Genomic DNA, 26,409 nt, shown 5'->3' with positions numbered 1-26,409 from the left:
TTTTATCTTTCATATGTTAGTAGTACCTTTCCAGAGCTCCCAGTCCGGTCTCCGAATGTGATTCCCCATGTTCCCTGTCATCCTATTTGTGTGTCCTGTGTGCTAGTGTCTACAGTTTAGTCTAGTGCGTGTTATTTGTACTATATGTCCCGAATCAAGTCCCAACCTCCCCAACTAATGCGTTTACCTTGTCTGTATTCCCAGCGGTCTGTGTGTTATCTGCATTGTGTCTCGAACCATAACCTCCATGCACTATCAAATAATATGCTTAGTTGTGCGTCATGTGTGTTAGTTTCTACAGTTTAGTCTAGTACGTGTTATTTGTATTATATGTCCCCCAGTGGTCTGTGTGTTGTCTGCAGTGTGTCTCGAATCATAACCTCCATTCACTATCACATTATATGCATATGGTATTGAATCTTGGTCGGTGTGTATGACCTCAGTGCTCGAGTCCTGCTTGGTGTGTGAAACCTCGTTATTCAAGTTCTGGCTGGTCCGGTTGGTCTCTGTGCTCGGATCTCGGTTGGTGTGTGTGGCCACAAACTGTTTCAGCTGATGCCGTCAGTACCGCAGCCTCGAGGCCCGGCCCGGTAGACCCCCAGGCAGTCAGACTCATGAACAAATAACACTAACGCACTACAAGCGATGCAGTGCCAGTGATTGGGCAATTTTATCATTGATTTTACTGCCATTACACCCACACTGTGATTATTACATTGTGAGTATTGTATGATAATTTTATAGTTTTTGTCCTACTTTACTGATGATGATGATGATGATGATGATGATGATGACGATGATGATGATGATGATGATGATGATGATGATGATGATGATGATGATGATGATGATGATGCTGCAAAGAACCAAATAACTTCCTCTATGGTGTAACAGTGTTTGAAAGATGTGACAATACAATCTGAATGTGAATCTGAGGGACATTAAGCACAATCCAGTCATTTGAGTGAGTCAGATAGCGTCCAACATTCCAATACAGCAACATGGTGATGCAAGGTGGTAGCTTGCCAATAAGGGCTTTGTAAATAAGCAAATACCAATGAGTATTGTGCATCTGTAGAGAAGACCAACCAACCTTAACACAGAGCATCAGAGCCGGGGAAAAGGTGGAACAGAGCCAGGTGGGATTTATGTGTAAAGATGTCAAGCTGGAGAAAAAGTGGATTAAATTAAGCCGAGTCTGACCCACCTCACCACTGATGAGAAAAGATAAAGCTGACCACCCGCCTGATGGTTATGTATAAAGCATAGCTAGATAATTGCCAGAGCAATTGCTGTGATAACCAAATATATACAGTATATACATTCTTTTTTATATATATATATTTATATATTGTTATATAAATATTATCATTAAGGCTGTCAATCGATTAAAATATTTAATCTGATGAATCGCATGATTGCCCATAGTTAACTCGTGATTAATCGCATCTTTTTTATCTGTTCTAAATCTACCTTAAACTGATCTGTTTCAAGTTTTAATACTCTTATCAACATGAGTCAACAAATGCTTGCTTTATGCAGCCATTTAACACAAAAGGATGACCCTCATGCATTACAAATTTGCATCAAATTCAAAATAGAGTGATGCACAAAAGAGTCGGTTTTCATCGTTATTTCTTTTATTCGATATGTCCATTCATTATCCATCCAGGGAGCCTGGTGCTATCATAGGGAATGAGTCTGAGATTGCAAAAGTCCAATACCGCCGCCTGGTAGGATGCAGCCGGTATTGCACATCCTTTGGAACTCTGTGTATTGGGCTGTGCGTCGATTATATAGGTCCGGGCGGACTTTTCCATGTCGGGCAAGGGGAGCGGTTGTCCCGATCGGCTTGAGGAGCGTCAAATGCTCCAGATCGATGATGTATGGCGGATTATGTTGGCAACACGATCGACACCACTACTGGGACTCGCGATCAGATAATTGGAATATTCTTTTTCGGGCAGATCCTAGTCAAGGTAAGGGCTATATGATATCAATCTTGCGTTGATCAAAGCATGCCTTCATTGTGATCCGAGCGTATGTGTGTAATGCTAGTCCATAACGTATTCAAAGCATACAAACCCCCCCCCCCCCCCCCCCCCACCCTTTCATGCATTCATGATGGAACATAATACCAATCATATGCATTTGATTTTTTTATTGTAGCGTGTGTAGGGACGGAACGCCAATGCATAGTATAATACACGTTAGGGGCTATTACCAGCCTCCCATGAATTACCCTAAAACCATACTTATATTCACCACAGTATAAAACGGGAATGTATGGATGAAAAAATTATTTCTTTTTCACAAACTGAACGATAGATGCTCAATATCAAATGGGCAATAGTATTGTATCCATAGCTATAATATATAATATAGTTATAGCCCTGAAAACACTGCCACGTATTCCTATACTTTAAAGCGTTGGCCTCTCAACCACACAGTACACAGCGCCCTCTGGCGCTGAATGAGTTAATCTTGAGTTAAAAAAAAATAGTGGCGTTAAAATACACAATAACACAGTTAATAACGCGTTAACTTTGACAGCCTTAATTATCATATATATATAGGCCTAATGAATGACAATACTGCAGTGGTTGTCTGCACCTGTGTTCTGTGTTCAACCGTGCACATTCTAATTTGTGTAAAAACAACATAATATGCCACCTAATTTATACATGTGATTTAATTACATGTCAAAATGAATTAATAAGCCGATTCAACATAGTCATATGTTTTAAGTGACTAATAGGAGCCACTAGGCTCCTCTACTGAATGCTTTGTTTGTTTCAGCCCTACAATCTAAATGCATAATGCCTACAGTGACATGCTATACACAGAATGAAACAGCAAACTACTGTATGAAACATACTGTAGCTAATGCCGCCTACAACACGCTCCTGAGAAAAGGTGGACTAAGTCAAGTGCCTCTCTCGTGGCCATTTCCCATATCGTCTGGTCTGGTGCTATTATTTACATGCGTCCTTATGGAATTCATTATAGAACTGTGATGGAGGCCTATTATTTATGATCAGTGGCCATGGTGTATATTGATATTTGTTCTAATAATATTGTTTGCTTATCGATTATTTGATGATGCAGTCTATATGAATGTTAACTAACGTTAACAATGCATGAGACATGATGACACCACAGCATTCTATTTAATCTGTTGTCATTCGCTTATTAGTACAGTCATCCGGGGTGCTCAGCTGGAGCTCAGCTGGAGAGGCAAGCTTGTCACAACCGTGCATGACTCTGGCCAACTGAGGGCACCGTCTGCCACCTGCCCAAACTGTCGGGGCGGATATTTTACACCACCCAGAGGAGTTCATTGTGCTTGGTTACGTCCGCGACTAGAGCCCCCACTTTGATCTGCATGTTGGCCCATTTCTCTTTCTCCAGCCCCGTAGTGAGAGTGATTATGAGCTGCTTATATCTAATGTGTGGCCGAGTGGGAGTGGATGATTATTAAATAATTCACTATTATTTTAGATTAGCCTGTTGGTTTCTCGGCGCATCCACTCTATTATGACATCTGTCAACCGAAATAAATCACCTGGCCAGGAAGACTCTTTACAAATAAAGGCAGGTGTGTTTTAAAGGGGATGAGGGAGATGTATCCTTTGAAAACGCTATTGGCAAAACCTCCCCAAGAAACAATTATGGCAACCAGTCTGCGGGTGCTAGAAGACGAGCTATTTAAATATTTCTGATGCGCTGTCACACTTTAGAGATAAGAACCTGCTTAGTGATGGTCTGAATACGAACATCTTCTCCAGCGTATGTTTGCATTACGTCTGAGGACTTAAGAATCACGCTTAGCGCTTTTAAGACATAATGATTTCAATATGGGGATTGTTGTCTTTTTCACGTAAAATAGGTGGGGCACCAACTGTGAAACACTGATTACTACAGTACTACAGGAGGACACGTTGGTCTCTCTTTCTCTCTGCACACACACACACACACACACACACACACACACACACACACACACACACACACACACACACACACACACACACACACACACACACACACACACACACACACACACACACACACACACACACACACACACACACACACACACACACACGCACACACACACACACACACACATGCTCAGCGAACCTACCCTGGCTAAATAAAGGTTAAACAAAAAACACACACAGGAAGCATGGTGACTTGTTGGTTAGTGGGTTTCCTCCCACATGTTAGGCAGCGACTGCAGATGAAAGCTAGCTCATTAGATAACACTGCCGGATTTACATTGATGTGGAAACTGAAAGTCTCGATTGAATTTACTTATAAAATAAACGTAGATGCAAATTTGAATAATTAAAAGACTTACATTATTCCCTCTGCCGCTGTTTGCGAGCAGGCGAACTAGGCTGTGTTCTATTAGCTTCTTTTGTATACCCCCTTCCTTTTCTTTTCCCGACTTCCTTAATGAGAGCCCCCTCTAGATTATAAGATCTTCTCTCACTCTGAGCAAGGGGGGTGTTACGATTAGTACGCTTCTTTGGCATGATGGACCCAGATGGCAGAGTATTGATGAGACCGGAGACAGAGCGTGACGATGAACAGTTTACTACACAACAAGGTACATACACGACTAACACACACAGGTAACATTTAACAATGATCGTGCCCAGCAGGGCAGGACAGACAGGACTATATACACAGACTAATTGACAAGACACTGATAGACAGAGGGTAATTTACAAACAAGACACAGGTGTGATAGACAGAAACAATAGAACACAGAGTGCACTGAGAAACAATAACAAATAACCAACCAGACTAAAACATAATTACAAACCACAGACAGGGGAACACAAGACTAACAAAGTGGAGACAACAGACAATAAACACAACAAACACAACTGACAATAAATAACAATGAGTTGGTGTGTGAGCTGATGCCAGATCGGCATCAGCCCACCGGGTGGCAATGTTGATTGAGTGTTATTGTTAATGGGAGGTACTTGTGAATATGAATGTCTGAGTCCTGGTCCCACAGGACCAGGACCGGAGGAAGTGTTACAGTACCCCGCCCTCGAAGGTCGACTCCCAGGCGACCCAACAGGCCCCCCGGGAACGGGGAGGGTGGGGGGGACGGAAGCCGCATCGGCGAAAAGAGGAGGGGGGAGGATGGGGGTTCAAGGGACGGGGCCTGCGGGAACAGGAACGGGGGGAGGGGGCTGACGAGGAGGGCTGGAGCAGGGAAGGATGGGGGGAAGAGGTGACGGCTCCGGAGCGTGACCTGGGGCTGGGGTCTCCACGGTGGCGAGACCCCCCGCCGAACCCCGAACCGGAGGCTCCCTGGCGACAGGACGCGGTGCAGGACCCCCAACCGGGGTCCCTCCGGCAGCGGAATCCGACGTCGTCCTCCAGGTCTGCCATGGTGGTGGCTCGTCTTCTGGAACCTCCCAGGGCGGAGGAGACCTCGACCAGGCCGGCGAGGAAGACCTGCGGTCCTGGGAACCCCTTCCCCTGGGGCTGTGGCGTCGGGATCCGCGCCCCGTCCCCGACGCTCCCCTGCGGACCAGGCGACTCCCCACCCAGGGATCCAGCACCGGGGTGGCCGCGGCGCAAGCACCCGATGTCATCGGCGCCGCTGGCCCAGCCACTGCGTCCCATGGTGCCAGACCCAGAGCGGTCGCCTGGTCGGCACGCAGGACGGAAGCGCCCAGGATCCCGAGCGCGAAGCTGGCTCCGTCTCTCCTCTCTGCCGGGTCCAAGTTCGGCGCGATCATTCTGTTACGATTAGTATGCTTCTTTGGCATGATGGACCCAGATGGCAGAGTATTGATGAGACCGGAGACAGAGCGTGACGATGAACAGTTTACTACACAACAAGGTACATACACGACTAACACACACAGGTAACATTTAACAATGATCGCGCCCAGCAGGGCAGGACAGACAGGACTATATACACAGACTAATTGACAAGACACTGATAGACAGAGGGTAATTTACAAACAAAACACAGGTGTGATAGACAGAAACAATAGAACACAGAGTACACTGGGAAACAATAACAAATAACCAACCAGACTAAAACATAATTACAAACCACAGACAGGGGAACACAAGACTAACAAAGTGGAGACAACAGACAATAAACACAACAAACACAACTGACAATAAATAACAATGAGTTGGTGTGTGAGCTGATGCCAGATCGGCATCAGCCCACCGGGTGGCAATGTTGATTGAGTGTTATTGTTAATGGGAGGTACTTGTGAATATGAATGTCTGAGTCCTGGTCCCACAGGACCAGGACCGGAGGAATTCTGTTACAGGGGGGAGTGGTTGAGGAAGGAAAACCCTGCGAAAATGTAACACACCTCAGTCTGTTGCTGGAGCGGAGGCTATTTGCCACCACATTAGGCTTTGGCCATATTTCATTTAATACCCTCTTTACACTACTGGCCCAGGTTAAACTGCCATTGCATACCCAGTACAGAATTAATCATGATGATCCATTTCTATAGACATATAAACCTTAACTCATCTACAATCATTTTTGCACTGCAGAAAAAAGTGGGAATCTGTGGATAGCTACAGTTGCTATATCTTGTGTGACCAACAGCATCAACAACGCAACCTGTGGCTACATCTACTGCGCGGACGGCAACGCTTCCCCAATGACGCCGCAGCAGACGAGCACACGTGAGGCAGTGACGAGAGGAGGTGAACCGAGGGTCGAAACCATGACGACCATCTCGACGCGGGATGTAAACATCTCGACGCCCGATAGCCGGCTAGCTAGCAGAGCTAACAACAAAAACAACCAGGAACGAGTCCTTTGTTGTCCCAGCACGGCGCGGGACCCGACACCCCCCTCCCCCCTTCTTTGTTGTTCCAACACGGCGCGGGACCCGACGCCCCCCCCCCCCCTTCCCACCCACAACAACACAGAGGAACAGATCACAAACGGACAATACTTCGAACCTGCCAACATAAATGAAATAACCAACGCCAATGGACTGAACATTTTTCACATTAACATTAACAGCTTAAAAAACAAATTGGATGAAATCAAGCAAATATTCATAAATGGTAAGGCAAACATACTGTGCTTCTCAGAAACTAAGCTCGACGATTCTGTAAAAGATCCAGAGATAGAGATTGAGAACTACTCAATAATCAGGAATGATAGGAACAAACATGGAGGTGGTGTCTGTATGTACATACACAAGGACACCAAATTCATCAACAGAAATGACCTGAATCATAAATCAATTGAAACTGTATGGGTGGAAATCCTATTCGAAAGGGCGAAATCCCTACTGGTTGGCACAGTCTACAGGCCGCCAGATCATAGTGGCTTTTATGATACAATGGATGGGTGTTTAGCTGGAGTTGAGGATGTAGACAAAATTCTTATTGGAGACTGGAACACGGATATGCAACGAAAAGATGCACCCGTCTTCAAGGCCTTCAGTAGGTTTTGTGATCTGCATGGCCTCAGCCAGCTAATCACCCAACCCACACGTGTATGTGAATCAACTCAGACTACCATTGACCTCATTCTGACCTCCGACAAGTCCAAGATCTCAAATAAAGGGGTTATAGCATGTGGGTTAAGTGATCATTATATGATATTCTGTACCCGAAAAAAACTAAAACAAAAGGCTGGCTGCCACAAAACAGTCACATCTAGAGACCTCAAAACCTACTCTAGCGAGGCCTTCAACCTTGAACTGGAGAGTCTGGACTGGTCAGATGAACTCAATGGTACACTGGTTGATGAAACATGGCTTGGTTTCAAAACCAAATTCTCAGCAATACTAAACGACATGGCCCCCCTAAGAACCACCAGGGTAAAAAATCGCGCTGAGCCGTGGATGCACTCCGAAATACTGGCCGCTATGAAAACCAGAGACAAAAAATGCTCTGAGTTTCGTAAAAGTCAGTCAAAGCTTACTAAAAGCACGAGCAGTGAACTCCAAGCCCACGTGACTGAACTCAAACTAGAAAGAAACAGACTAAGAAACGACGTAAACTCCATGATCAAAACTGCAAAAAAGAATTTCATCAATGACAAAACTGAGGAAAACAAAAACAAACCACGTGAACTTTGGAAATTACTCAATAATCAACTAGGATGCAGTAAAAAACTTAAAACCAGATTCTCAAACATAAACATAAAAACTGACAACACGCTCATCACAGACAAGCTGGATGTAGCCAATTACTTAAACATTTTCTTCACAAACATAGCCACAACACTGGTAAACAAACTACCCTCCCACTCAGGGCTTTATGGGGTAGAACACATAGTAGCTTTCTACAAAAACCTAGGGGTCCGCAAGGACGACTTCAAGCTGGAAATGGTAACAACAGATGAGGTACTCAATAAACTGAGCGCCCTCCAACCTAACAAGGCCACTGGCCATGACAACATCCCCTCCAAATTCCTCAGAGACTCAGCAGCCGCCATCACACCAATCATCACACACATAATAAACCTCTCCATAAAACAGGGACACGTCCCCAAGGACTTCAAAATTGCGAGGGTGACCCCTCTGCACAAAAAGGGCAGCAAATTAGACCCAGGCAACTACCGCCCTGTTTCTATTCTCACCTCCATCTCGAAAGTCATGGAAAAAATAGTCTACGAACAGGTCGAAAAGTACCTAGCGGAAAAAAATCTAATCTACGAATTCCAATCTGGCTTCAGAACATCCCACTCCACTGACACATGCCTTCTCTATTTGAATGACCACATCAAACAAGAGGTGGACGCAGGCAAATACTGCGGCATGGTCATGCTGGACCTACAAAAGGCCTTTGACACGGTCAATCACTCCATTCTGATTGACAAGCTAAAAGCAATTGGTTTTGATAGTCTATCAGTGAGCTGGATGCAATCCTACCTTGAGGGGAGGGAACAGATGGTGGAGGTAAACGGTACCCTATCCCCCCCCCTCACGGTGAGCTGTGGTGTTCCACAAGGAAGCATACTAGGACCGCTACTGTTCCTAATTTATGCAAATGACATGTCGTCAGCTTGTGACTGCAACTTGTTCCTGTTTGCGGACGACTCAGCCCTGCTGGTCTCTGACAAGAACAAGTTACAGGTTGAAAAAACCCTCAGCTCGGAACTAGACAGAATCTGCATATGGCTCGCTGATAACAAACTATCATTACACATGGGCAAAACAGAGTCCATTCTCTTCGGTTCAAATAACAAACTCAGCAAGACCGACGGCTTCTCAGTTACAGTGGGTGACAATATTGTCACAAAAAAAGATGAAATTACCTACCTGGGGTCCATCCTAGAGGCTAATCTCTCCTGTGACAAAATGGCATCCAATGTAATAAAAAAAGTCAACCAACGAACTCGATTCTTGTACCGGATCTCCTCTCTGGTAAACAAGAACACCCTGAAGACTCTGGCAGGAGCACTCATTCAGGGGTACTACGACTATGCTTGCACCTCATGGTACCAAAGCACCTCAAAGGCGCTAAAAACAAAATTACAAACATCTCAAAACAAACTGGTCAGACTACTGCTTGACCTTACTCCTAGAACCCACCTCACCCCTGCCCACTTCGACAACCTAGGATGGCTTAGAGTAGACGACAGAGTACAACAACTTGCAATGGGCCTGGTCTACAAGATACACTACACGACCAAGGTACCCATGTACATGTCAAAATACTTCCCAAAGGTCAGTGAATACCACGATCACAACACCAGAGGGAGCTCCACAAATCATGTCAAACCCAGATTCGGCTCAAATAAGGGACTAAACACGTTTCGCAATTATGCCACATCAATGTGGAACGCCCTACCCAAAGCTGTAAAGGAATGTGGATCACTACCCACTTTCAAAACCTCTCTCAAGGGACACCTACGGGAGACTGCAATTCAACACTGGCCCCTGTAAATATCCTAACCCAATCATTCCAACCCCCTCCAATGTACAGTCATTTACCTAGTATGGTTTTGTCAATAGTTCAATGTACAATTGTGTTTGTTTGTACAGTGTCTCCTCCCCCCCCCCCCTCAATGTACAGTGTTACTTGTTTATACAGTGTGCCCCCCGCCCCCCCCCCCCCCCCAACCACCTCCAATGTAAATTACCCAGTATGGTTGTCAATATCCCAATGTACCCAACCCCCCCCACCCAACCTCCAATGTACAGTTTCTACGTCAAATGTATATACTCCCTTTTCTTGACTCCTTCTGTATCACAAACAGTACTGTATTTGCAAATCTGGTATGTCATAAATGTATAGATGTAGCAGTACTGACTATCTGTATGTCATGTATGTCATATATGTCTATATGAATTGAAAATGGGGGACCCTGATGGAAACAAGACAAACGTCTTTCTCAGGTCTGCATCCCCTTAACAATTGTATGTATTGAGCCGTACTGTATTGTACCCATTCTGCAATCTGTTAAATAAAGTTTTCATTCATTCATTCATTCATTAACATTATACCTTTGTTTCATTAAGAACAAAATAATTCACCCATATGTACAGTATATTATTTTTCCAGGGCTTCCAAAAGGTCCCTGATTACGGCATATTATGTTCTGATTGATGCTCTTTATGTTATCTTTTTTATTTATTGGAACTATCACAAATGATCAGCAGATTATCTTTAGTAGGCATAGCTTCCTCTTCTGCAATATTAGATTGATGTAAATTAGTATGACACCACTTGTTATATTAAAACTTAATTCATAAACCTACATGAGTGAGACAATCGATGTGCTTGATTATTTGTGCTATTTTCAGCACCACAGTGAAGGGCAACCCCAATTTATGACCTTTGCTACTGTCCCTCAGGCGACTGTTATTATATATTCTGGGAAAGACTCGAAGAGAAACAAGCTCCTTTTGGGAAGAGGAACTCAACTGTAACTTGTGTCGTCATTGTCGGTTCAGACAAGTAGTCTCGGAGCCAACACGGCTAACGTTATTAAAACAAGTAGTCTCGGAGCCAACACGGCTAACGTTATTAAAACAAGTAGTCTCGGAGCCAACACGGCTAACGTTATTAAAACAAGTAGTCTCGGAGCCAACACGGCTAACGTTATTAAAACAAGTAGTCTCGGAGCCAACACGGCTAACGTTATTAAAACAAGTAGTCTCGGAGCCAACACGGCTAACGTCATTAAAACAAGTAGTCTCGGAGCCAACACGGCTAACGTCATTAAAACAAGTAGTCTCGGAGCCAACACGGCTAACGTCATTAAAACAAGTAGTCTCGGAGCCAACACGGCTAACGTTATTAAAACAAGTAGTCTCGGAGCCAACGCGGCTAACGTCATTAAAACAAGTAGTCTCGGAGCCAACACGGCTAACGTCATTAAAACAAGTAGTCTCAGAGCCAACACGGCTAACGTCATTAAAACAAGTAGTCTCGGAGCCAACACGGGTAACGTCATTAAAACAAGTAGTCTCGGAGCCGACACGGGTAACATTGGTTATGTTAAACTAGTGGCTTGGAAATGAGCTAGCTAACGTTAGACTCCTTTGAAACGTTAACAGCTATGTCCAAATTGTACGTAATTAGAATAACTCAAGCGTATGCGGCTAATTAACTCCCAATCTTGACATAATCAATAAACCAGTTAAGATTATCATAACTTTAAACATGCTGTAAGCGATTCTAACACTGACCTAGAGTCTGCCTTCTTCACTCCCCTCAGGTAATTCATGGTCAAACGTGGTGCCAGGCAAAGCAGCCAGTTTTATTTTTTGAGTGGTTCTCTTATCATTCCTGGCCGACTCATCAGGCATCTGCTAAATTACCAAATGTAAATGTAAATGTCACATTATGCCTATAATGACCATCTGTTGTCACGAGGTGACTGTATTTTAAGACTTTGCATCAGGCACTCTTTGTGACACTGCCGGCGTTGAAGGGTCAGAGTTCAGCATAGTAGATACATAGCTGCCATGACTATTTTGCTAGCGTCAGCATCCTCTTTTCAACTTAATCCTATCGTTCTGTTGTGAGGACACGTGATAAACGGAGTCTAAGGCTGTTACTCATAGCATTATCTGTCGTTGTTTAGCTATAATCTACACATGACATCGTTGTTGCTAAGGAGTGACTTTGTAAGATGATCAGTCTTGATCACATGCTCCACTGTGAGGTAGCAAGCAGAGATTTCGCAATATAGCAGGCATTGAGGAATGTATCGCTTCAATGGACTACATTTACCATCAACACTGATCTGACATGTGAAAATGAAAATCGGTGAAGTGCTCCTTTAATACCGGTACATGGAATCTATTTCATCTCCTGCGGTTCTCCGATTCTGTCCGCGTTCTCCGCATTGCAGAAACCACTGGGCCCCAGGCCAGTATGCTCCTGGAAAACACTTATTCAGGTGGGAAGATAGTCCTTATAGCCCAGCATTCACTGCAGGAAGGAAAAGTTGCTGTTTTTGCAGACAGAGGCACAGAGAAACTATTGTCTGATATATTGACAGTACTTGCCCACAGGTGCAGAGGGTTTGTGTGTGTGAGAGAGAATGAAACAAGAGATAATAATAGATCAAATTATGTCATAGTGGCCATGGCTACACTTATCCCAATGCAATTTTCTACCTTTTTCACTCTCTTTATGCGACTAAATAGTTGTGCTCACGCTGGTTCTCAGCAACCCTATTAGCATTCGACTACACAGCAGGCAGTTAGCACCTCAGGCAATTAGCACCTCCGTCAAACCTGCATGACATGTGACTCTGTGCTGCTCATAATGTGAAAAGAGAATTGCTGTGAATAGGAAAGATAAGATAAGATTTATTGATCCCCTTGGGAAAATACGGGCATCATAGCAGCATGGGGGAGAGGGGAGGGGAGTTATAGGCAGGGTAATAGTAGAAAGACAAAAATATAGGCAATACAATTATAATAAAGATAAAAATAAACAGTGTAAACTATATAATTAACTCTGAATATAAGCATAATGAGAAAGTAAACGGTGTAATCAAAGGTGCAGTTGAGGGTCTGTATGCCTTATCAGTTCTGTTACACGTTACAATAAATATGGGTAATAAAGAATTCGAATCTGAATATACTATGAGTAAAGTAAACAGTATACACAGGTGCAGTATACACAAGGTACTAGGGGTGTAACGATGCATCGATTAATCGAAACGCATCGATTCTAATGTGTTAGAATCAATGCATCAATTTGAATGTTAGAATCGATTATAATCGGAATGTATTAAAAGAAAATACAAAAAAATATGTTATATGTTGTAGTCCGTGCAGGTTAGGTGGTAAGAGTCAGACACACTTAGTGATCAGACATTCCTAGTAGTTCTCGAGTTCTACAGGCCTGGGTCCCCTACACAGTTTTAAAGCCTGCCAGTCTTTCTTCCTGCTTGATACCCACACAGTGTAAGACAGTTTAGAACCTGTAATAAAAGTAATAAAATAGTAAAATAGAATGGACAGAGTAAAATAGTGCAATCTACAGTACAATCAGCAGTGGAGTGTATTAACCTCTTCCGCCCGTGCGGTCCGTTGGCGGGCCGCAAATGACATAATGGTCATAAATCAATATTTTCAGACTGTTCTATAAAACTAGCGATTTTAATTTCAAACGTATTCAAGTAGAAACATCATGAATATGTCACAACAGCATTTAAAATGTATATTATCATCAATACGTTAGTTTAGGAATAGGTTAAAGTGTTATATAGATAGATTTTCCTCTTTGGAATGTCTATATATTCCACGAGAGGCGACCATTTTGTAAAGCCGGGGGAATGGGAATTATAGTTTTTTTGTGGCCATTTTGTAGCGGACTTCCACAGGTCTGGTTCTGCGTTGAATTTTTTTTAAACTACACTTCCTGGAAGATTCTATTGGGTTCAAGGTTCATACTTTATGAGTTATTTCAATAACTGCTATTATTCGGGATAATTCTACCACAAAAGGTAACATTTATGACAAATATTGAAACATAGTTCGTTTATCTTCCCTATTGTTAGCATGTAGCAACAATTAGATATGAAATTAGTTTCAAAATGGTTGCACCCTAATCAAAATAAAAAAGCTACTGTATTTACAGTAGATTTCATTATCTGTTCCTATTAGGGATGGGTACCTTTCACATTTAAACCGATACCGGTACCGGTACCTGTGAATCGATACCGGTACCCAACGGTACCTTTTTTCGGTACTTTAGTCTCAAAATTTTTTATTTACCTACCTCAGTCGTAAAAAAAAAAAATCCAAACTTCAAATAACTACAATTTCAACAGTTTTCGGCTTGTCATTGCTCTGACTGCTTTGTTGTTGAATCAAGTCAAATCCTAGGTAAGCATATATTGTGCGTGTGAACGTTGACATGAAAAGAAAAAAGTAAAAAAAAAAAAAAAAAAAGTAAAAGAAAAAAGTTAAAAAAAATTTTAATAAAAAAAAATTCTGTATCTCACTTGATTCGATACTCTGTAGTACCGACGTGTTTCGGTTCGGTACCTCAAAAGTACCGAATTCGGTACCCATCCCTAGTTCCTATGCACGCCTGGTGATACTAAATCCAAATTGAACTCAGGCATTTGAAAGATAATATATGTATGTGCGAATTGGCTATATTAAGGTAATTTATAAGCCTCCTATTCTATATTCTAATAATATTTCAAATAGCATTGGTCCGGATGGGAGAATTCAGTACTGTATCTACAGAACCTTCCGTTTAATCATCTTCCCTTTATTAATTTCCTTAGATTTTTTGTACACATGATCTCAAGAAGGTACTGAACGAGATCAGTGGCAGTTTTTTATGTTTGGTCATTATTAGCATGGTGTTATTCACTGTCAAAGATGCAAAGAAAAATCATAATTCATATTCTCCTTTGTTTCATCACAATGTAAGCAAGCCTAGTAATAGACACAATATTTCTGACACTGTGAATACATTCCCTGAGGTCCATAGATGTCCCTAGATACCAAGAATATGCAAATGGCCATTGTAGAAGTGGAGCAATATTCCATTTACCTAGGTATATATTTTAGGCGGATTTTCAGAAAATATTTCACGGGTGGAACAGGTTAAGGAAGTTCAGAGTATCGGGGAAGATACTCCAGTCCTTCTACTCTGGAGCTGTAGAGAGCATCTTGACTGGAAACATCACTGCCTGGTATGGAAACAGCACGGCACAGGACAAGAAGGCCCTACAGAGAGTCAGCTGAGCGTACTACAGGTATTGCACTACCACCCCTGCAGGACTTATATAACAAGAGGTGCAAATCCAGAGCCTGCAGAATAATGAAAGACCCTCACCACCCCAACAACAGCCTGTTCAAGCTGCTGCGGTCAGGCAAACGCCTGCGCACACCAGCAACTAGGACAGAGAGACTTCGGCTCAGCTTCTTCCCCCAGGCCATCAGAGTCTTGAACACTGAACTCTCCACACACAAGCACACATGAGCACACACACAACACACATACTGTATACGCTCACACACTAACAGTCACTTTAGCACAAACACACACACACACATGTATGCTGCACACGCTCACACCAAACGGTCACTTTACAAAATGAAAAGGTTGAGTGGTTCTTGTGCAATAGATGGATATAGCAATAGATGGATATAGCATGATAGCATAAGGATATATAGTTTCTGTATATTGTATAGTATAGTATTGTATAGTAGTGTATATAAGACCCAGTGCCTCATCTGTAGCTTAACACTGTATTGCACTATCGCAGGACCTTAGCATGTATTTTACCATGCATTTAAACTTTATGTACATTATACCTGTTATGTCTTATTCTTATTACTTGTATTATTGCACAATCGCTGCGGGCATGACCACCTGCATTTCACTGTATGCCCTGTATGCTGTGACAAATAAAACTCTTGACTTGACTTGAAATATCGTGAAAATTGTCAAGAAAAGCTGGCGCCAGCCAGTGCAGATGGGGAAAGCTGGTGGTTGGCGCTCAAAGAGTTAATGAGGTGTATGACGTTTTGTTTGCATTGGAGGCACAAGATTGTGCAGGTAAAAAAAATATATACATGTTATTTACAGGATACAGTTCACACAGTCTCGAATAGCCTTAATGGAGTACACCAACTTTTTGGCAAATCAATTCTTTCATCAACTCACCAGTATGAGACAAGATGATGTGTGTTTGTTTCATCCTTGTGTGTCCAGTAAGTGCTGTGACATGGCCCATGCTCACGTTCTAGCACACAGCACCTGTTTAGTGTTCTGTACAATCTAGCTTAGCTGCGTTAGAATCATCTAAAAAAAATTGGTAATCGACTTTCTTGCAACTTCAAACCCGACAGTTTTCTAGTTCTGAATATATATTAAATTGACGGATGTATAACTAGCTAATCCCACAATACAGTGTGCACTTCTTGGAACTACTTTCCCTAATGACAAACCCTGGCTCTGTTCTCACAACTCTGTCACTGGTGAGGAGGTTGCTTAGCAACATAAAAGTTTGTCTCACGACAGCTCAGCTGTCAAGATTTGTTTATGCTACTGTACTAGCAAGATAGGTGAAAACTTTGCTGGCAACTTGGTCTTCAACGTCTTCATGGATTTCATGAATGAAGACGCCTTTTATTAATGAACACTGACCTATATTTATTTGAGCTGGAGTATACAGAGAATGAGCTGGCACAACTGGAAGAGGAGAGTGCGAGGACGATGAATGAGCTGGGCCAGGGTCAGTGGCACCAAACACTAAACAGGTACTCAGCATGGACCGTGGCACAGCAATTACTGGACGCACAAGGATGAGACAAACACAAATCTTGCCTCTCAAGGGTGAGTAAATTAAAGAGATTATTTCCCAAAAGGTAGGCGTACTCCTTTGACTATAGCACTTGAGGACACAGTGAAGTCAGAGTTCTATACAGAATATATACTGAGGTAGAGGAGTAGCAGTGTGTGAGGGCTGATGTGGAGTGTGCACAGCCAGGGGATTACAGCTCAGTTGTTAACGAGGGCCACAGCTCAAGGGGAAATAACTGCTCCTGTGTCTAGTTGCTTCAGACATCTTGGTCCGATGTGGTGACCAGGATGTGAGGGGTCGGTGATGATCTCGTTGGCACGCCTCCTTGTCCTGTTGTGGAGGTCCAGGAGGCAGTGTTAATTTTGTCAGCTATTTTTTATTTTTGTTTTAGTCTTAGTCATGTGTCAAATGCTCTTTTTCGTTTATCATATTTAGTCACCTTTATCTATTTTCCGTTTAGTCAACTACAGGTCTGAGCATTTTAGTCTTAGTCTTTTTTGTTTAGTCTCGATTTAGTCTTTTTTGTTTAGTCTCACCACTTGGTTACAGCCTCATAAATTGGAGTGCGCTTTTTCTAAACAAAAACAAGCTAACGTTAGTGCTAGCTGGTTAGGCTTATGTAAGCTATTTAACACTTTGGATGCCCAACCCGAGTTTTCTCGGGTTTACCCCCCGCGGGTTGAATGCCCATAACGAGAATATTCATTTTTTCTCGTATTCTTATTTTTTTTAGCGGTCTGAATTCATATTTCATCAACGAGTCTACCGTTGGAAAATCAGCCACCCCAGCCGCTGAGATGTGAAAAAAGCGCCCCCTATCGTCTCCCAGATGGTAATTCACCCTTTTGGATTGGACTCAATGAAAAGGCATGAGAAAAAAAGACCCGGACTCCACATTTTACTTCTCACTCATGTAACCGGGGTCGATCAGCTTCATGCTGGACCCTCAGAGCAGCGGGGATTATGTGTTTTACAGTATACGCGGTGGATCAATAAAAGGATCGATTTTCGGAATGGCGATCAGGAATTGGAATAATCCATTTGGATACCATCTGATCTCAGGTAAGAAATCTATTTGACCAGTATTAGGATAATCAGACCCGTTTTCACGGAGATATAAGCTTTTTATTTTTTTTGTGATATGGCTGTTTGACTCTAAGAGCGATCAGGAACTGAGAGAATCGATTTTCAGCGCGCGGCACTAGCGTGCACACGTACACAATATACTATCGATAATCTAGCGTTTATTTGAAAACGATTCGTAAATTGGCCGACAAATGACAACGTTCTAGAATATTACAGTACGGGGCGATTATCATGGAATCCTTTTTTTTTTTTTTTAAACAAGGGTTTTTCTAAATGCTATGAAACGGAAATGAACCGATAAAAAAACCATCTGCTTCGACAAGGTTGACTGGAAATAGGTCATTGATAATGCGACGGGCAGATTAGACACATAATTTAAAACATAGATTAGGCAATATTAATGCTAACATTGAAGTGGATGTGGGCATTCAAGCACTAAATGTGCGCCCCCTGCTGGGCATTCAAAGTGTTAATGTGTTCTATGTTATTGATGCTGATGCTATTAGGTGGAGTTGCGCGCCCTCTTGGGGTTTTGTTTTGGGGAAGAGTGGGGCGTGCGCCTGTGACAGATCCATTGTTGTGGAGTGGATAGAGGAAGAAGGTGAATAAAACCGTTATGTGGATGATCAGATATCAAGTCAAGTCAAGTCAAGAGTTTTATTTGTCACGGCATACAAGTATACAGTGAAATGCGGGGGGTCTTGCTCGCAAAGATTGTGCAATAATACAGTAATGCCATAATACAATAATAAGAATCCAATAGGATGAGAATAAGACATTTGTGCAATAATACAAGTAATAAGAATAAAGACATATCAGGTATATGTACATGAAGTTTACAAAAAGCATGGTAAGACATGCTAAAGTCCTGCGATACACTGTTAGCTACGGATGAACCACTGGGTCTTATGTAGTTATGTACACTACTATACAATGCTATACTATACAATCTACAGTTATACTATGTGTCCTTATGCTAGCTTGCTATCCATTTGTTTACTATACAAGAACCACTCCCGTTCTTGTTTTTAAAGTGACCTTTCATTGTGTAAAGTGACCATGAGTGTGAGCGTGTGTAGCGTGTGTGTGTGTGTGTGTGTTCATGTTAAAGTGACTGCTAGTGTGTGAGCGTATACAGTGTGTGTGTTGTGTGTGTGCTCATGTGTGCTTGTGTGTGGATAGTTCAGTGTTCAAGACTCTGATGGCCTGGGGGAAGAAGCTGAGTCGAAGTCTCTCTGTCCTAGTTGCTGGTGTTCGCAGACGTTCGCAGGGGATATCAATTCTCCCATGATTTTATTTGACTATTGTTTGAAAGTATAGGCGGACAATTCCTGTTACATTGGTGGCAGAGGTGGGATTGTTTCCTGCATTAGTGTCCAGCGTGAGAAGAAAAGGGAATGCGGTTAGAGATGATTTGACAGCTAGCTAGTTGCTAATGCTAACAGTAACGTAGCAGTTCGTTTCAAAGTAGGCCTATAGTTAGACAGCATTCGCCGTTGGACAGTAAGACGTGGAAACGGTTCTTGACTTGAGTTTGGTGATCAACATAACGTTTTTTTTTATTTATTTTTAAATTGTTTGATCTTTTTCCCCCTCCATTTTCCTCCGAATTTTCTCCCATCCCAATGTTAGTTGTATGCCAATTCCCAATCCCCTTCCTGGTCGCTGCGCACTTACCCCCCACAGTCAGATCATCTGGGAGAGTGGAGGCTATCACGTGCTTCCTCCGACACACGTCCAGCCAATCAACCGCTTCTTTTCACCTGGCAGCGCGGATCCTCCCTGAGAGGGCGTAGCGTGTGGAAGGATCACACTATCCCACTCAGGTCCTATCCGCGCTTAGCAGGCGCCCCGACCGAACTGTAGGAGTCGCTGTTTACAACGACCCGGACCCACCCCGCCAGCTTCTCCCACCCTCTAATACAGCCAATTGTATTAGTGTGAACGGCCAGCCAAGCTGGTGACAACCCCGGAGCTGTGAGCTGGACTCGAACAGGCGAATCCAGCTCACAGCTCCGGGGTTGGTGACGAACGCAATCTCCGCTACGCCACCTAACCGCAACATAACGGTTTTATTAACATTCTTCCTCTTTCCATTCCACATCACAACAACGGACACGTCACAGGCGTGCGCCCCACTCTTCCCCAAAACAAAACCCCAAGTGGTCTTTGTTTTCTTCCAAGCCCACTGCATACAAGACCACCCTGTTGCCCCGCCATTGTTCCATTAAACCCCTGTCATGTGCACTTACTGCTATCTAGAATGCTGGCTAAGAACAAATAACGCGGGTGAGGAAATGAATCAAAGCGCTTATGCTGCACACATAAGAAACAGAAATGCTGCACTAATAACAACATGAATTATTCTAAAAGTTGGGGCGGCTGCCGGCTGGGTGGCGCAGTGGGCAAGGCGCTCGCCACTAACGCAGGATATGCTGGTATCGAGCCCAGCTCTCTGCGTTGCTTCCGGCTTGGCCGGCCGTCATACTAACACAATTGACAGTGTTAGAGGGTGGGAAAGCCGGTGGGTGGGGATTGGACGTTGTGGACAGCGACTCCTACCGGTCGGTTGGGTGACACCTGTACAGCAGAAACAGGAAGTATCGGGGGCAGCGTGAGCCTCCCACGCGTTACTCCTCGCCACTGAGAGTTCGAGCTGTCTGGTGAAAAGATGCGACAGGCTGCCTCCTCGTGTACCGGAGGGGACATGTGATGCAAGGCTTCTATCCTCACTACAGCCGACCAGTGGGAGGCATAGTCTAGCAACGTTCAAGACAGGGGAGGGGAGAATTGGAATTACGAAATTGGGATGGGAGTAAAATAGAAAAATAAGGAGAAAAAGTGGATAAAAAAATGTTTTATTCTAAAAGTTTTTATTATTTTGCCTCGTCTTAAAAGATTTTATTTTGTAAACTACATAATGTGTCATCGTTTGTAGTCAACGACATTGCATGAATTATTTAGTCACGTTAGTGTCACATGATATCCATTAACGTGACGTCTCGTCTCGTTGTCGTCAGGGGAAAAAGCTTCGTTGACGACCATATTTAGTCATCATTTTCGTTGACTAAATTAACACTGGCTGGAGGGTTGTTGGCTGGTTGCTGCCGATGATTCTCTCTCTGCTGTCTGGATAATACGCCTCGGTTTGGCCTTGCCTCGAGTGCTGACAAACCAGTTATTGAATTGGTAAGGATGGACTCAATAGTGTCCATGTAGAATTTAACCATCATTGCCTACAGCCACAGGTGCCGTTTGAACTCTTTGTTTGGGGGTTCAAAACTGTGAGAAATGTGTAGGCTACATGTTGTTTGACGAGATAAGATGTTTGCATGCATTTAGCATATGACCATTATGTATATATACTCTATATTTATATATATATAGCATGAGGAAACGGATTATTGCAAGCATTACCCGTGGAACTCACAGACAAAACCCAAAAGTTAAATATAGCCGCAAGCGCCGATTAGCAGGGATCCAAGTATTGGGCATTCGCCATTTTGGCATTGCATGAAGCATTATGGTGTTTTGGCATTGCGCATTATGCCATTTTGGCATGGAGCATTATGGCATTGGGTATTATGGCAATGGCTATTATAGCATTTGGCAATATGGTATTAAAGGGAGTAAATTCAATCTGACAATAGTTGATCAACTCTAGGAATTGTACTGTGTATTGTACAACACTTTGTCTTTCATTTTAACCAAGTAACAGATAATGGTTTAATTGATTCGTTCATTGTGAAGACCTGGTCCATAGAAAAATGCACTCTTTATCAAAGAAGAAAAGTTGCAACTTATACAAAAAGTGCATTTCAAATACACATTGGATGAGTATAGAGAATTCATATGTAAGAGAGGAAAGAGTTGTTCACTTCCCCTGCCCAGATTTTTCTGCTAGCCCGGGGGATCAATTAACAAGCTTCTGATCACAAGCCCACTTCTCTAACCTCGAGGTCACAACATGACCTGGCCTTCTACACACCTTCTTATAACGTGAGGCAGTGATGACATCACGTGTGCCAGATGGGGTATTGTTGTCTGTTCAAAATTCACAACAATTAAAATGTTGGATATACAATTCTGAAGGAGAGTACAGGAACTGCTGCTGATATCAGGTGTATTTTTTTTTCTTTTTTATATATTTTTATTTCATTTTTTGGAAGAAAAGGCACAGGTACAGGCATACAATGAACATAAAACATAAATTTAAATTATTTGCCAATTACACGCATTGGCTTGCCCCTTGCCTCATTTAAAATAAAAAATCCTACCCCCTAACCCCTGCACCAACCACTGTTGACAAAAAAATTTATAAAATTATAATAATAATAATAATAATAATAATAATAATAATAATAATAATAATAATAATAATAATAATAATAATAATAATAATAATAATAATAATAATAATAATAATAATAATAATAATAATAATAATAATAATCAGCATCATCATAATCATAATCATAATCATAATAATAATAATAGTAACCCCCCCCAACCCACCCCGTCATAGGCCTGAGAAGAAAAAGAATTGAACAAAGATTTCAACAAAGACCAAAAAATAAATAAAAATAAAGGGAATTATACAGATATAATTAGTTATGTCCTGCTAGCTATATAGTAAAGGTCCTAACTTGATAGAGAATATGGTTCCAGCTATCATATCAGGTGTATTATCAAATATTGTGGTGAGGTTTGATCAAACATTTGGCGAATTATAATGTAAGTAAGTAAGACACTGAATGTCACTGCAGATTCAACGTGATATATGTGATATGTCAATGTTGGTAGCATTTGAATGAAGATTTGGAGATGTGGAGATATAGATCTTAATTGGTTTTGCATATTTGATTAACTTCATAATTGACCATAGGCACCAGCATATGAAAGTTTCATCTCATTCTGGAGGACAACCTCAGACGACTGCAGACCTCTAGCACATAGGCTACCATTGATTTATTTTATGCATTTTCAAAGATTTGACCTTTTGGCTGCTGCTATAGTGCAACCATCAGGACTATTGGCCCCATGTTTGCCTAGTTTGACATATAACTTGACATAATGTATGTGCACCGTTTGGTACATTTTCATGCATAGGAAGGCTGTTTGAAAGACTGTATATCAAGACAGAACACAGGCTCAATGCTCCATGATGTGAACCTGACAGAACACTGGCTCAATGCTCCATGATGTGAACCTGACAGACACTGGCTCAATGCTCCATGATGTGAACCTGACAGAACACTGGCTCAATGCTCCATGATGTGAACCTGACAGAACACTGGCTCAATGCCCCATGATGTGAACCTGACAGAACACTGACTCAATGCTCCATGATGTGAACCTGACAGAACACTGGCTCAATGCTCCATGATGTGAACCTGACAGAACACTGGCTCAATGCTCCATGATGTGAACCTGACAGAACACTGGCTCAATGCCCCATGATGTGAACCTGACAGAACACTGGCTCAATGCCCCATGATGTGAACCTGACAGAACACAGGCTCAATGCTCCATGATGTGAACCTGACAGAACACTGGCTCAATGCTCCATGATGTGAACCTGACAGAACACTGGCTCAATGCCCCATGATGTGAACCTGACAGACACTGGCTCAATGCCCCATGATGTGAACCTGACAGAACACTGGCTCAATGCTCCATGATGTGAACCTGACAGAACACTGGCTCAATGCTCCATGATGTGAACCTGACAGAACACTGGCTCAATACTCCATGATGTGAACCTGACAGAACACTGGCTCAATGTCCCATGATGTGAACCTGACAGAACACTGGCTCAATGCCCCATGATGTGAACCTGACAGAACACTGGCTCAATGCCCAATGATGTGAACCTGACTGACACTGGCTCAATGCCCCATGGCTGAACGTCTCATTTAACAGAGGTCTGTATTCATCACAAGTGCATTTCACCTAGTAAATTAAACAGACCAAGCTAATAAAAAGCACTACATTATAGCCCGAAGTACAGCCCAAGCCTTTTCCCCACCGTAAGCACTTCCAATCCAAAGCAAACAAAAAAGGATACCTGTGTCGATATTGACCAAATGACTGCACACACACACCACTGACAAGTAGGCCTGAAACACCTAAAAAACCCAACAGCAATAAATGGCACAGCAAGGGGAGGAAATGTTTCAATGAAGGTGGGCTATGAAGGCGGGTGCTGAATGGAAAGCTCCTCTAAAAGCCTGTTTATGCATCAGGCAGAACCAGAGCATGCACAAACCAGAAGGCTACAGACCACTGCCCTTGAGCACATCATTGCATTTCACAGAGTTTTTAACACTATACATAATGAATGTCTTACCTACCTAGTGCAGAAGCAGAAGAAGGTGACTCTTTTTACAGCTGTCATATCTGCCATATATATATATATATATATATATATATATATATATATATATATATATATATATATATATATATATATATATATATATATATATATATATATATATATATATATATATATATATATATATATATATATATATATATATATATATATGTCCACTATATAATGTCCTAGTGACAGTTTTGCAGTCAGATCGCCCTTGATGCAGTATGGCTAGGGAATATCTGCTAAGCCATTGTAGATCTGACAGCTCTTAAGCCTCCTCCAAACTGAAACATTTTGCTCAGCTTTTGCTGAAGGCAATGTCAGTATTCAGAAAAGTTGGTCTGTGTTGCTAAGTATGCTTAGTTAGTGTTGCTAAGTACGCTTAGTTAGTGTTGCTAAGTAAGTTTAGTTAGTGTTGCTAAGTAAGTTTAGTTAGTGTTGCTAAGTACGTTTAGTTAGTCAATCAATCAATCAGATTTATTTATATAGCACATTTAACATGACACGTGTCAACCAAAGTGCTGTACAGAGGGTAGATACACATAGATACATATTGCCAATAATCACACTCCGTTTTATGGGAGGGCACTCAGGCAAACACATAGGAAAACAGGGCATGAGTCAGTGAACGGGAAAGGCTAGTAGGTAGAAGTGGGTTTTGAGCCTAGATTTGAAAGTATCTATCGAGGGGGCAAGCCTAATGGAGGTGGGGATGCTGTTCCAATGTCCTGTTAGTGTTGCTAAGTAAGTTTAGTTAGTGTTGCTAAGTACATTTAGTTAGTGTTGCTAAGTACATTTAGTTAGTGTTGCTAAGTATGTTTAGTTAGTGTTGCTAAGTACGTTTAGTTAGTGTTGCTAAGTATGTTTAGTTATTAGTGTTGCTAAGTACGTTTAGTTAGTGTTGCTAAGTACGTTTAGTTAGTGTTGCACCTGTAAGTACGTTTAGTCAGTGTTGCTAAATATGTTGAGTTAGCGCCACCAATGGGGGACCCTGATGTAAACAAGACAAAAGTCTTTCTCTGGTCTGCATCCCCCTATAACAATTGTGTGTATTGAGCTGTACTGTATTGTACCCATTCTGCAATCTGTTAATAAAAATGTCAATCAATCAATCAAACCACTGCGTTTTCAGCTGATTTCTCTGGGACATGTGATACTTTATTCAGCTTTCAGGGTTTCCTATCTGGGCCAAGCTGGCATTTTTACAAAGAAGCTGCGAATATCTGCATTAAGCTATTTCAAAACAAGACTTTCAATGCAGTCCATGGGTGAAAGCTGTGCCTGTCAGTGTTGGCCAGCTATCACTGATTTAATTATGGTTACAACATGATTTAGGTATGGTCACAACATGATTTAGGTATGGTTACAACATGATTTAGCTATGGTCACAACATGATTTAGGTATGTATGGTCACAACATGATTTAGGTATGGTCACAACATGATTTAGGTATGGTCACAACATGATTTAGCTATGGTCACAACATGATTTAGGTATGGTTACAACATGATTTAGGTATGGTCACAACATGATTTAGGTATGGTCACAACATGATTTAGGTATGGTCACATCATGATTTAGGTATGGTTACATCATGATTTAGCTATGGTCACAGCATTGTAAATCAAACAAACAAAATCATTACATTTATATCACACATTTTTGTCTCCGGCCGCTAGGGAATTCAGTGAGCCCCCTGAACCAACCCAAACTACGCCCCTGGCCTCTGGACCTACATCCTTTGCGGTGGAGTCCATTTTGTGTGTGTGTGTGTGTGTGTGCGTGTCCGTACACGTGTGTGTGTGTGTGTGTGTGTGTGTGTGTGTGTGTGTGTGTGTGTGTGTGCGTGCGTGCGTGCGTGCGTGCGTGTGTGTGTGTGCTCTTCCTGAAGTCCACGATCATCTCCACTGTCAGGCTGTTTTGGCTGCACAAGGACACCAGCTACTCAACCTCCTGTCTGTATGCAGACTCATTGCTGCTGAGGGCCATGGGATCAGATGTGTGCTTACCCAGCCTCACTTACTGTCTCCTGTCTGTCAGGAAATCTGTGATCCACCGACTGATTCGGACACGATCAGTCGGGAGAACTTGGCCTGTTAGTCCAGTCAATCTAACTCAAACAAGAGCCCAACCCAGGAGAAATTTCAATAGTAATGTTTCATAACTTGTATTG

This window comes from Notolepis coatsorum, assembly GCF_963971535.1.
Source record: "Notolepis coatsorum genome assembly, chromosome: 16".
NCBI classification, from domain to species: Eukaryota; Metazoa; Chordata; class Actinopteri; order Aulopiformes; family Paralepididae; genus Notolepis; species Notolepis coatsorum.
Note: the sequence above shows the minus strand (reverse complement) of the source record.